This window comes from Hemiscyllium ocellatum, chromosome 49, assembly GCF_020745735.1.
Source record: "Hemiscyllium ocellatum isolate sHemOce1 chromosome 49, sHemOce1.pat.X.cur, whole genome shotgun sequence".
Taxonomy (NCBI): domain Eukaryota; kingdom Metazoa; phylum Chordata; class Chondrichthyes; order Orectolobiformes; family Hemiscylliidae; genus Hemiscyllium; species Hemiscyllium ocellatum.
The window spans coordinates 8,855,890-8,870,270 of record NC_083449.1 but is presented as its reverse complement, the minus strand read 5'-3'; the positions used below and the strand labels follow the sequence as shown (position 1 = coordinate 8,870,270).

The 14,381-nt window shown below is 44.8% G+C and overlaps 1 long non-coding RNA gene across 4 annotated transcripts in view; it reads left to right on the top strand.

The window, feature by feature from the left end:
- The window catches only part of LOC132837245 (uncharacterized), a 39,587-nt gene extending 25,491 nt beyond the window's left edge, over positions 1-14,096 (top strand). For all 4 annotated transcript variants that reach the window (XR_009647459.1, XR_009647460.1, XR_009647458.1 and 1 more), the window contains 2 exons: positions 2,733-2,815; positions 13,586-14,096. This is a non-coding gene — a long non-coding RNA (uncharacterized LOC132837245). The remainder of the gene's footprint in view (positions 1-2,732; positions 2,816-13,585) is intronic.
- Positions 14,097-14,381: the final 285 nt, after the last annotated feature.

Sequence of the window (14,381 nt, the reverse complement as noted above, 5' to 3'; positions counted from 1 at the left end):
CAGCATTTGCCATGCTTGCCTTCCAAAGTCAGAACAGGAGTTAGGGCATCATGTTACAGCTATAGATGACTTAATATGGAAACAGGCCCTTCGGCACAACAAGTCCACACAGGCCTGCCGAAGTGCACCCCACCCCTACATTAACCCCTTCACCTAACACCATGGGCAATTTAGCATGGCCAATTCACCTAACCTGCACATTTTTGGCCTGAGAGAGGAAACCTGAGCACCCAGAGGAAACCCATGCAGACACGGGGAGAATGTGCAAACTCCACATTCGGCGGGAACTGAACCCGGGTCTCTTGATGCTGTGAGGCAGCAGTGCTAAGATTTAGTGAGGCCACTTTTAGAATACTGTGTACACTTCTGGTCAACCTGCCGTAGAAAGGATGTTCTGAAGCTAGAAATGGTATAGAAAATATTTACAAAGATGTGACCACAAATACAGAGTTTGAATTATAACAAGAAGCTGCATAAGCGGGGAGCTTTTCTCCTCTGGAGCATTGGAGGCTGACGGGGTGACCTTATACAGGTTATAAAATCATAAGGGGCAGAGATAAGGTTAATAGTTATGGACTTTTCTCCAGGGTAGGGGTGTCCAAACCAAGTAGTATTTACAAATGAGAGGGACCGTATTGTTGAAGAGGAGAGTATGAAATGGACTGGTAAGCTAAAGGAGATACTTGTTAGGAAGGAAGATGTGTTGGGCATTTTGAACAACTTGAGGATAGACAAGTCCCCCGGGCCTGACGGGATATATCCTAGGATTATGTGGGAAGCAAGAGAGGAAATTGCAGAGCCGTTGGCAATGATCTTTTCGTCTTCACTGTCAACGGGGGTGGTACCAGGGGACTGGAGAGTGACTAATGTTGTGCCCCTGTTCAAAAAAGGGAATAGGGATAACCCAGGGAATTACAGGCCAGTTAGCCTTACTTCGGTGGTAGGCAAAGTAATGGAAAGGATACTGAGGGATAGGATTTATGAGTATCTGGAAAGACACTGCTTGATTAGGGACAGCCAGCGCGGATTTGTGAGGGGTAGGTCTTGCCTTACAAGTCTTACTGATTTCTTTGAGGAGGTGACCAAGCATGTGGATGAGGGTAGAGCAGTGGATGTAGTGTACATGGATTTTAGTAAGGCATTTGATAAGGTTCCCAATGGTAGGCTCATGTGGAAGTCAGGAGACATGGGATAGTCCTCACAGGGACAAAATACAATTTATTCAGTCGGGAGGCATAGGAAATTTGGCCGGTTGGATAGAGAACTGGCGAACCGGTCGAAGTCAGAGAGTGGTGGTAGATGGTAAATATTCAGCCTGGAGCCCAGTTACAAGTGGAGTTCCGCAGGGATCAGTTCTGGGTCCTCTGCTGTTTGTAGTTTTTATTAATGACTTGGAAGAGGGAGTCGAAGGGTGGGTCAGTAAATTTGCAGACGATACGAAGATAGGTGGAGTTGTGGATAGTGAGGAGGGCTGTTGTCGGTTGCGAAGGGACTTGGATATGATGCAGAGCTGAGCTGAAGTGTGTCAGATGGAGTTCAACCCTGTCAAGTGTGAGGTTGTCCATTTTGGAAGGACAAATAAGAATGCGGAATACAGGGTTAACGGTAGGGTTCTTAGTAAGGTAGAGGAGCACCTTAGTAAGGTGGAGGTGGGGTCTATGTTCATAGCTCTTTGAATGTTGCCACTCAGGTGGATAGAGCTTGTAAGAAGGCCTATGGTGTATTAGCGTTCATTAGCAGAGGGATTGAATTCAAGAGTCGTGAGGTGATGTTGCAGCTTTACAGGACCTTGGTAAGGCCACATTTGGATTACTGTGTGCAGTTCTGGTTGCCTCACTTTAGGAAAGATGTGGAAGCTTTGGAGAGGGTGCAGAGGAGATTTACCAGGATGTTGCCTGGAATGGAGAATAGGTCGTACGAGGATAGGTTGAGAGTGCTAGGCCTTTTCTCATTGGAACGGCGAAGGATGAGGGGTGACTTGATAGCAGTTTATAAGATGATCAGGGGAATAGATAGACAGTCAGAGACTTTTTCCCCAGGTACAACAGAGTGTTACAAGGAGGCAAAAAGTTAAGGTGAAGGATGGAAGGTTATAGGGAGGACGTCAGGGGTAGGTTCTTTACCCAGAGAGTGGTGGGGGCATGGAATGCGCTGCCTGTGGAAGTGGCAGAGTCAGAATCATTGGTGACCTTTAAGCGGCAATTGGATAGTTACATGGATAGGTGCTTAAGCTAGGACAAATGTTCGGCACAACATCGTGGGCCAAAGGGCCTGTTCTGTGCTGTATTGTTCTATGTTCTAAGTGGGCATAGGTGAGAGGGGACAGATTCAAAAGGGATCTGAAAGGCAAATTTATCACACAGAGGGCAGTGCGTATATGGAATGAGCTGCCAAAAGAAGTGGTGGTGGCAGATACAATTACATTTCAAAGACATTTGGAAAGGTACATGGATAAGAACGGTTCTGAGAAATATGCTCCAAATGAAGACGAATGGGCCCAGTTGAGTTTGGGAAACCTGGTCAGCTTGGACGTGTTGAGCTGAAGGGCCTGTTTCTGTGCTGTATGAAAATGGATGAGAAGAACAACCTTTGCCTGAAAGACAATCAGAATGTACTGGAGGAGCTGTAAATATCTGGGGTCATTATACAGACCAATTTCTCTTGGCAAAGCCTGTGATTGCAACAAGCCTAAACTGACCCTGACAAACGTTATTTCTCTGTACTCTGAACAGGATGCGGTAATCTATGTCAAGGTGGGAAGTGGATACAATTCCGAAATGTCCTTGAACCAATCGACTTGCTCAGCCAAAAGGAGGTGAGTTTGGAAAGGATTGGGAATCATGTGTAGAGCAGACAGGGTGAGGTGAGCAGATTTCATTCCCTGAAGGACCATCACAGACAGGAACAGGAGAAGGCCATTTGGCCTCTCGAGCCTGCTCAGCCATTCAATAGCAACATGGCTGATGCACCATTCCTCACGGTCACTTTCCTGCACTTAAAATGTAACCCTCAAATCCCCAACTGATCAAGAATCTATCTATCTCAGCTTTAAACCTGTTCCCTGTCCCCACACACAGATCTCTGTGGCAAGGAGTTCCAAACACACTCAACCCTCAGAGAAGAGAATTCTCATCATCTCTGTCTTCAATTTTGAACCAGATGGTCGTTTGTTCCTGACAACAGTCATCATTAGAGTCTTAACTCCAGATCTGTTTTTGTTTAAAATCAAATTCCAAATCCATCACCTGCCACAGCAAGATTCAAATTCACATCTGCAGGGCATACCCTGGGGAGCTGAAAACATAGGAATTTGCTCCCCGTTATTTCAGAAACTGAAAATGAATCTCATCAAAATTAATTTCAGAATAAATTTCATCACATCTTTGTGCTAAACACTGATGTCGCCAGAATCCATACAGTGTGGATTCAGCCCATCCAGTCCACCCCAAGCCAGTGAACAGCATCCCAAACAAACCCTGACCCGATCCCCGTAACCCTGCATTAACCATATCCAATCCCCCTAACCTGCATATCATAGAATCCTACAGTGTGGAAGTCAGCCTTTCAGCCCATCAAGTTCATGCTGACCCTCTGATTAGCATCCCACCCAGACACACTGCCCTTACCATATCTCTGTAACACTGCATTTGCATTGGCTAGCGCTCCTCGCCTGCTTATCCCTCACACTATGGTCAAACTTAGCATGGCCAATCTATCTAAACTGCACATCTTTGGACTTTGGGAGGAAACCGGAGCACCCGGAGAAAACCCATGGAGAGAAGGGGACAATGTGCAAATTCCACACAGACAGTCACCCCGAGGCTGGAATTGTTCCTGGGTCCCTAGTGCTGTGAGACAGCAATGCTAACCATTCAGCCACTGAGCCACCTAATGTTCTTGCCTTTGGTCAAGTAGGGATTGGTTTCTTCAGCTGATTCTATAGTTGGCTTACAATATATAGTCACGTTGACAGCTTGTAGTTCAATTGCTGGTCTGGTTGAGATTGCTGTGAATGATCGTTCCCTGTGTCTTAGATGTGGCGACCCTCAGGTTAAACCATAAACAGTTGTTGCTTTTACTCTCTCTTTCTCCCCCACACCTCTCCCTCTCTCTAATGAGACAATAGCGAACTTACATTAACCGCCTGCTAAAAACATAACTTTGCTGATTAAAAATTAATGGCCTTCTTTTTCACTACAAAATAACCTATGTGTTTCTTTCCTGAAGCACCATTGGAGTGAGCTATAAATAAAAGAAAAGGCATTTTATCTAAATGAACTGAGAGGATGCACAGGGAGATTTACCAGCAGGTTGCCTTGGGGGCTGGAGAGTTTCAGTTACTGAGAGAGATTGGACAGACTGGGGTTGTTGACCTTACAGCAGAGTAGTTTGAAAGAGAAAGATGTATAAAACAATGAGGGGTGAAGATCGGAAGGAACTTTCACCCCTTGACAGAGGTGGAGGAGGGGCACAGATTGAAGGTAAGTGCCAGGAGGTTTCGAGGGGATGTGATGAAAATCTTGTTTACCCAGAAGGTGGTGGGAATCTGGAACTCACTGCCTGTAAGGGTGGGAGAAGATGAAACACTCATCACATTGAAGGAGAGTTTAGATGTGCATTCGTGACGCCAGGGCTATAGGGTCAGGTGCTGGGGAAATGGGATGAGAGAATAGTGAAGTGGTTATTTCTGACCGGCACAGATTCGATGGACTTTTTCCTTGGCTGTAGATCTCTCAGAAGTTATGACTAACGCACTTTGTGATGTGTATTCTACATCCAAGATACCATCCAATTGCAATGTGATTTTGTACATTTCATGTTCAGAGAGGAGGGGTTTATCTTCAAAAGACAGATTGATTAGTTAAGACCAATACTCTCTGGAGTTTAGAGGAATGAGAGGAGATCCAACTGAGGGATATGGGGGTGGGATTGACAAAGGAAACAGAGGGAGGGTGTTTCCTCATGTGGGACAATTTAGAACGAGAGGGTCATTGTTTCAGGAGAAGAGGATGGAACAGATTGAAAACAGCTACGCTGAGAAATGGGAGAGGGGGTTGGGAATCTCTGGGACTTCACCTCTCTCTCCCTCCGAATATGTGGAGGCACGTCAGGGAAACTAAATAAATTAAAGGTAGGGACTGACAGATTGTTAATCAGTGAGGGGTTAAAGGGAGTGAGGGGAGGAAATTGGGGCTAAGACTGGGATGAGGTGAGTCACAGCTGTATAGAATGGGGGAAGCAGGCTCCAGAGGGCTCCTAGCCCATATGTTGTCTTGGTTGTCCAGCTGCCTGAACACTTTTTAGTGTGGGTAACTCATAGCATGTGCTCAGAAAGCTCTGAATCTGAGGGACTAAACTGTGTGATGCATCACAATCTATTAGTCACTTAGTGCAAAGACCATAAAATATAGCAGCCATTCAACCCATCAAGTCTGCTCTGACATTCCATCATGGCTAATATGTTTGTTACTCCCATTCTCCTGCCTTCTCTCTGTAACGGTTGATCCTCCTACTGATCAAGAACCTATCTATCTCTGTCTTAAAGACATAATGACAGCCGTCTGCAGTAATGTTTTCCACAGATTCCCCACTGTTTGACTGAAGAAATTCCTCCTCATCTCAGTTCAAAAGGGAGTTCCCTTCACTCTGAGGCTGCGCCTTCGGGTCCTAGTCTCTCCATCTCGTGGAAACATCTTCTCCATGTCCACTCGATCCGGGACTCGCAGTATTCTCCAAGTTTCAATCAGATTCTCCCTTATCCTTCTAAACTCCACCGAGTCCAGACTCAGAGTCCTCAACCTCTCCTCATATGACAAGTTCTTCATCCCTGGAATCTTTCTTGCAGACCCCCTCCGAGTTCAGCATATCCTTCCCTAAACAGGGGGCCAAAAACTGCTCACAATGTTCCAAATGTGGTCTGACCACAGCCTTATACAGCCTCAGCAGTATATCCCACTTTCCCACATTGCATTCCATCAACCATTTCATTGCCCACACCCTTCGCCTGTCCAAATCCTTCTGCAGCATCTCTGCTTCCTCAACATTACCTGTCCTTCCACCTATCTTTGTATCATCAAAGAAACACTCAGGAAAATGAAATGGCAATGCTCCTCATGTGAATGATGCTAGACCTATAGTGAATGGCTCCATGCCCCAAAGACCAAGGCCAGAAGGGGCCACTCTCAGACATTAAGCTGTTGTACTGGGGCATCCCCTCACAACAAGATGTCAGATCAATTTGCCATCAGTGTAATGTTTCCTCTTCCAAATAACATTGTCCTGTTGTTAATTTAGTTGACGTAGATGGAACATCTCTACGATTTAGACGATTGCCAACACTATTGATTATTAATAAATTCAAATGATGTAAAAAGATTCATGGACCTTCACTCCATGTCATGAGCAAGAGAAACACCAGTGATGTTTAAAGGTGGCTGGGTTTTTCAAGGTTAAGATAAACGAGAGAAAATCTCCATCTTTCACTGAACCAGAAATGTTATAAAAGTATATATATATTGTATCCTGTACCTTCGTTTCTTGGTTTGGAGATGAAAACTGAGTTCACCAAACTGCTGTCTATTTCGGAGTCATCTACAATCAAGAAACAATAAGCAAAGTGAACCGAAAGGTTAGAGATCAGAATGTTAAACCAACAGCAAACGATGCCTCAAAATTAAATATGGAGTGATAATTTAGGTCACAGCCCCAACCCAGCAGGAATACAAACCTAAGCTCTTGGCGATATATCGACATTTTCAAAGCAGTTCATGAACCAGGTGAATCAATAAACTCATGGGTATTGTGCATCAACATTCACTACAAAGTTGGCACCTCCCCTCTCAGGACAAGTTCACATAGGGAAGGTGGAGGCCCTGGGGTAAATTATGTTTTTTTATTATTATTCACTCATGGCACATGGGCATCACCCACTGCACCCAGCGTTTATTGCCCAACTCATCCCTAGTTGTTCCGTTGAGAAGGTAGAGTTGAGCTGCTTTCTTAAACTGCTGCAGTCCATGTGCTGTAGATAGACACGCATTGGATGGACAGTTGTCTTCAACAGTTCCCAGGTGGCAAACAATTTGTCCCTGCTGAATGTTTCCAACAATTTCTGTGTTTCTTTTTATTTCTGACATTCATTGCCTGAAGCTAGCTAATGGAATGCTGGCCTTTATATCGAGAGGACTGGAGTACAGGGATGCAGAAGGAATGCTGCAGCTATACAAAACCCTGGTTAGACCCCACTTGGAGCACTACACCTGCGGAAGGATAGAGTGGCCTGGGAGGGAGTACAGCGTGAGTTCACAAGAATGATACCTGGGCTTCAGGGGTTAAGTTACGTGGAGAGATTACACAAATTTAGCCTGTTCTGTCCAGAATTTACACGGTTCCACTGCTTGTGGATCCTAGAAATTGGGAGGGCATAGCCGGACAATTAGGACCAGACTGTTCAGGAGAGATGTTCGGAAGTACTAATACGCACAGAGGCAGGGGGAGGATTGGAACTCTCTTCCACAACAGCAGGCATTGCTGGATCAGTTGTTAGTTTTAAATCTGAGAGAGAAGTTTTTTGTTCAGCAAAGTTATGAAGGACATAGGGGCCAAAGGCAGGTCTATGGAGTCAGGTCACAGATCAGGCACTGAATGGTGGAGTAGGCTCAGGGGCCTCCTCCATGGCCTCCTCCTGCTCCTTAATACGAATATTCCACATTAATAAATCATGGAACCACCTGCAGTTACAAAGTGGCATTTCCACACACCGGAGCAATTAGTGATTTCAAATAGAAACTGAAAGTCCAAATATTTTATTTTCACACATTCCAGAACCCTACCACCACCACCCTCTGGGTGAAACAATCCTCAAATCCCTCTCTAAACCTCTTACCCTTCACATTAAAATGATATCCCTTTGTTACTGACCCTTCGACTAAGGGAAACAGCTGCTTCCTGTCCTCCCTGTCCATGTCCCTCATAATAGAGTCATAGAGTCACTCAGCAAGGAATCAGATCCTTCGGTCCAACTAATCCATGCCATTCATAATCTCAAACTAAACAGTCCAACTTGTTTGCACATGGCCCTTATTTCTCCAACCCTTCCTATTCTTGTACTAATCTAAATGTCTTTTAAACATTGTAACTGACCCCATATCCGCCACTTCCTCTGAAAGTTCAATCCACATGTGAACCACTCTTCGTCAAAAAATGTTACCCATCATGTCATTTTCAAAAATGTTTCTCTTCTCAACTGAAAAATAGGTCCCCTGGTCTTGAAGTCCCCCATCCTAGGGAAATGACACCTGCCATTCACCTCATCCATGTCCATCAAGATTTCATAAACCTCTCAAACTTCTACGATCCAGTGAAAATAGTTCCAGTCCATCCAGCCTCTCCTTATAACTCAAACTCCCCATTCCAAACAACATCCTGATGTATCTTTCCTGAACCCTCTCCTCCTTAATAATGTCCTTCCTCTAACGGGGCAACCAGAACTGGACACAATACACCAGAACAGGCTTCACCAATGTCCTGTACAACCACAAAAGGGTGTCCAAACTCCAACACTCAATGGGCTGAGCAATGAAGGCAAGTGTTCTAAACACTTTCTCAAACACCCTGTCTACCTGTGACACAAACTCCAAAGAATTATAGTCCTGAAACCCTCGGGCGCTCTGCTCGACAACACTACCAATCTTACACACCTCTGTCATGTCCTCCCCCATCAACCTTCTCTGTTGTAAAGGAAACAACCCAAACTTCCCTCCAACACTTCCAGGAAGAGATTTGTTTTTGCGGATCTTCCCAGTCAGATAAATACCAGCATGAACGCTGACCAATATGTGACAGTGTAGGATTAGCAGCTCACAGAATCATACTCACCGTTCAATCGACTTGACCCGATCTGTGTATTTGAAATTTCTTGCAGGTCTGTTCTCACTCGTGCCCTCAGCTTGATCTTCCATCACCTCCCATGAAGTATTTCCAGATCATTACCCAACCAAGTTCCAATCCCGCTCATGACAACAATTTGCTGCTGTATGCGTACAAAAACCCCTGGCAACGAGGTCACTGAGCCAAGGTCCCAAGGACTGACCTCCTGGAATTGTCTGGAATGCGGCTCAGAACTTGTATATTCATATAATCATAAAATTTTACTGTACGGACAGATGCCATTTGTGTCTGTACCAGCTCCTGAAAGAGCTACCCAGCTAGTCCGACTCTCCAGCCCTATCTCCGTAGCCCTCTACCATCATCCCTTTCAAATTTATATCCAGTTCTCTTTTCGAACCTCCTAATGAATCTGTCTCCACCACTGTCCCAAGCAGCACATTCCAAATCCAACAACCTAAATAAATTTCTCCTCATCTCACTCTCTCACTGACAATCTTGAAATTCTGACCAGCCAGTTAGTAACAGATCAATGAGTGGGAAACAATAACTTGCTTTCCCGTAGAATTGTTCAAACTTTCAACATCTCAAGAAGGTCAACATTTCATCTTCTCTGCTCGAAAGAAAATAAGCTCAATCTCTTGAACCTTTCCCGGAATCTAAAATCCCTCATCGTTGTGATCATTCTCGAAAATCTCCTTCACACTGTCTCCAGGGTTTGAACCTCCTTCCTTAAGTAAGGTGTCCAGAACAGAACAAAACCAGCCTGGGTAATAGAGTGCCAACTCCTTTTATCAAATGTATTTCTAAATTCAGCTACTGTTGCCTGTGAAGGTAAGGTGTTACACACATACAAAGAAATACCCAACAGATCATAGATGTATCTCCAATATGATCTAATATTCTATATTCAATACTTGTGCAGTCACTGGAATTAATTTCTTTTCTGCTCTCTGCTTTGTGTCGGGTGTCAGGTTAGCTCAGTTGGCTGGATGGCTAGTTTGGAATGTGGAGTAACATCGACAGCGTGGGTTTGAATCTCCCGCTGACTGAGATTACCATGAAGGACTGTCCTCCTCCACTCCTTCCCTTGTGTGAGAAGCATGGTAACCCGCAGGCTGAACCACCATCTACCAGTTATCACTCCCCCTCTCTCTGACACTCCAGCTGAGGTCCACTAGTGTCTTTTACAATTTCAGCATCACCTCCTTGTTCTCGGACTCTATGCCCCTATTAATAAAGCTGAGGATGCTGATTGTTTTATTCACTGCTCTCCCCCCTTTTATGTCGCCTTCACTTATCTGTGGATATATACCCCCAACTCCCTCTGCTCTTGCACCTCCTTTAGAATTTTACCCCATATTTTGGATTGTCTTTTCGTTTCTTTCAACCAATATCCTTCATCAAATTTGTGTTAAATCACTTTTGTCTTTATTTTCCAATGTTCACGAATTAAAAGCTATTTTGTTAATCAAACTTCATTTTCTCCCTCCTAGTAGTTTTGCTACTAACTAATAACATAACTCCACAAGAACACGCAGGCTAGGATCAGGTTGAGTCAATCTGGCCGATCAGAAACCTGTTCCACTATTCCATACAATTGTAGCTGATCCCATCTCAGCCTCAACTTCACTTTTCTGCAAACACTCCCTTTGACCCATCACTGATTAACAAACTGTATGTCCCTTCCTCCAACTGACGCAGTGTCCTGAGTGGTAGGGGTTGGGAGGAGTGATCCCACAGATTTACAACCCTCTCCTCATTTCAGAGAATTCATTCCCCCTGTTTTCAGTCTGCCTAGGCCCTTATCCTGAAATGATAACCTCTCGTTCTAGATACTCCCACATGAGCAAACATCCTCTCTCCAACTCCTTGTCAATCCCCCCTTTAGCATCTTATAACCTTCAGTTAGATCTCCTCTCTTACAAACTCCAGAGAAACAGCTCAATCTTTCATCTCAGACAAACCCTCCATCTCTGGAAATGATTGAGTGAATCTCCTCTGAACTAACTCCAGGATAACTGCATCTGTCCTCAAGTAAAGAGATCAAAATTGTACCAGTCTCTTCTAATAAGACTAACCTTTCATCTTGGCAATCAATTCAGTGATCTCCTTTGAACTCCCTCCAAATCAACTCCATCTCTCCTCTAAGAAGGGTACCAAAACTATCTGGAGTACTCCGGATGTGGAAACCCTTGTACAGTTGCAGTAACAATTACCTACTTTCATACTCCATTCCGTTCACAATAAATGTCTTCCTTGTGACCTGCTGTAGCCTTTGCACTGACATTTTGACCTTTCCTCTCCTATTCAGATGATAAGTTGCCTTTTTTCAATTCTTCTAACTACGATGGATGTCCTCACCACCAATGGGACTGATCAGTGCTCAGTTCACTGTCTAACAGAAATTGAGAATGTGTCCTCGATTTGAACTGCTGTGCTGACTTGCAAACGAGTCAGACACAATGGTTCATTTGCTCCAATTTCTCTAACAATATAAAATTGCTGAGTTTGCACCCCAGAGTGATTTTCAGCCCATTCGGACAGTGTTTGAACGCTATTCTAAGATGCTAACTACCTCACTAATTTACATGTGCCACCGCAAACATGCCAGAAGAATCAGCTGGAAAAAATAAGAGAGAAAGAACATAGGAAAGTTTTACTGTAAATATTCAGTTTCTCCTGCTAACAAATTAATCTGGATTCTTTGATGCGCAAGCAACAATTATTCCAATTTTACCCTTTAGTTTATATCTATGCTGACCATTCCTCTGAACACAGCACATTACTTTGTATGTCTCCCCAAGTAATTTTTGTCTGCCTCTTGTTCAGCCTGCCCATATCCTCACAAAGCACGTTCCCAAATAGTGCTTTATTTCTTTTATAATTCACTTGAGCGATGTGGAAATCACCGGCTGGGCCGAGAATTTATTATCCATCCCTAGCTCCTTATCAAGGGGCCAAGTCGTGAGCTGCCTTCATGAACCATTGTAATCCCTGTGCTGTAGGTAGACCCATGATACCATTAGAGAGGGAACTAGAGGATGTTGACTCAGCAACACAAAATGAATGGCTGATGTATTTCCAAGTTGGGGTGGTGAGTGGCTCAGAGGGAAACTTGCAGGAGGTGGTATTCTCATGTATCTGCTGTGCTTGTCCTTCTGGATGGACGTGGTTGTGTGTTTGGAAGGTGCTGCCTGAGGATCTTTGGTGAATATCTGAAGGACATCTCGTAGCTGCTACTGAGCGCAGGTAGTGGAGGGAGTGGATGTGATGCCAATTAAGCAGGGCCTGTGTTGTCCCTGGATGGTGTTCGGCTTCTCAAGTGTGGTCGACAAGGTGCACTGCAGAAGTGACTGAGAGTGTGTGTGTGTGTGTGCGCACACGTGAAAGTATGTGTAAGTATCTCTCTCTCTCTCTTTCTCTCACACACATGTACACTTTTATATTCTCACTCAAACGCACTCACACACATACTGTCTCATACACACACACCCATATACTATGTGAGCAACGTCAGTTTGAAACCCACATAGAGTGCCGATTGGGGAACGATCACTGGTGTTACCTGCTAGAGAGTCTCACTCACCTTGTTTTCAATTCTGGAGTTCAATGGGAAGCAATGTGAGAAGAGAAAGGATCAGAAACAGTGGGATAATGAGTATTGCCATCTCATGGCTGTGCTCCTGTGCTGGATTCAGAGAGGGATTTCCTGTCAATAACATCATCTCTTCAGCAAACGCCAACCCCAGTGTTTCCTGTTCTGTTGCCCTGACCCCCTGCCAACACTCGTGTCTGTAAAATTCCACCCAACCCCCCACCATTGCAGTAACATCATTTTTTCTGTGCAGCCTCTCTCATTAATAATATCCCACCAATCCAACCCAAACTATTCGATGCTAAACTCAAAAGATCGCTCTGCACCCACTCTCTCTCAATTGTCGATTAGAAATGACTGTCCCTCATTTTCACGGCCTGCATTTATTGAGGCAAAACTTCCCTTGTCCTCCACCCATCAGCGGCAACTGGGCCATTCACAGAGAAACATCAAAAATACCATTTGGAGGACGCCATTCGGCCCCTCCAGCCTGCTCCGTCCATTCAAAGGGATCATGGCTGATCACCCAACACAGTCCCGTCTCCCTGCACTCTCCCTTTAGCACCGAACAACTCTATCCAACTCCTTCCTGAACAACATTCAGTGTTCTGGCCTTGACTACCTTCTGTGGCAGAGAAGTCTACAGGCTCCCCACTCTCTGCGTGAAGACATTTCTCCCCATCTCAGTCCCACTCCATTTCCTTTTGACTGTCACTCCCTGGTTCTGGACTCTCCGCCCGATCACCGGGAACACCCTCCCCATGTTTACTCTGTCTCGTCCTTGTTCAAATTTCCATGAGATTCCCCCTTAATTCTTCTAAACTCCAGTGAATATCATCCTAACCATTTCAGTCTCTCTCCATCTGTCAGTCCTGCCATCTGAGGAATCATTCTGGGAAACCTTTGCTGCACTCCCTCCATAGGCACAATATCCTTCCTCAAATAAGGAAACCCCAAACTGCGCACTCAGTTCTCCAGGGTTTGGTCTCACCCTATTCAATTATAACTAGACATCCCTGCACTTGGACTTGAATCCTCTCGCTATGAAGGCCTCCCTTATCTGACAAAGGATATTACTCTCACTCTCCCTTACCCGCACAGATGCTGCCGACCTGCTGAGCTTCTGAAGCAAGTTTTTTAGAGTGTTCATGCCAAGACTTCAGCTGGACCCCAGTGAAGAACGAGCGCAGATCAAAGATGAAGAATAAATTACCTGGCTCTGTGAGGTTGATGGAATTCCTGGTCACATTAAATATCGTTCCAACCCCTGTTGATCGCGACGCACTGGTATCTGCCTTGGTGCTGGGGCTGGAAGGATTCAATGGCCAGCTCTCTCCTGTCTGAGCTCAAGTTGTATTTCCTGCTGGCATTATTTAAGGCTTACCTTTGAAAGTACCATTGAAAGTACGGTCCTGTACCTTGACACAATACACACTCTCGAACAAGTCGATTTCCAAGCGGAACCTCCATTTTATTGACTCTGGGGGTGAGGAAAACCCTGGCAACAGGAACTGGAACAAAACAAGACAAAGAGGAAATAAAAGATTGGATGTTGAAATTGTCTTTCTTTTCGCAGATGTTATCTTCTTTGATCGGATAATAACTGACAGAAAGGAGAAATAAAACAACTGAGATTTCACATCGTTGCAAAGTTTCCATCTGTTCTAAAATCTACACTTCGACAGATTTGTGTTAACTATGGATGGTCAAATGGAACACCATCCAATCACTGCCCTCTTGATATTCAATGGTATTACTGTCACTGTCCCCACCTCCCGCAGTTTCAACATCCCGGGAGTTAATGCCATTATCCCCGCCCCCACACCACATTCAATATGCTGCAAGTTACCGTCACATTCCAGATCCCCGCCCTACTGTCAACATTCTGGGGGTTACT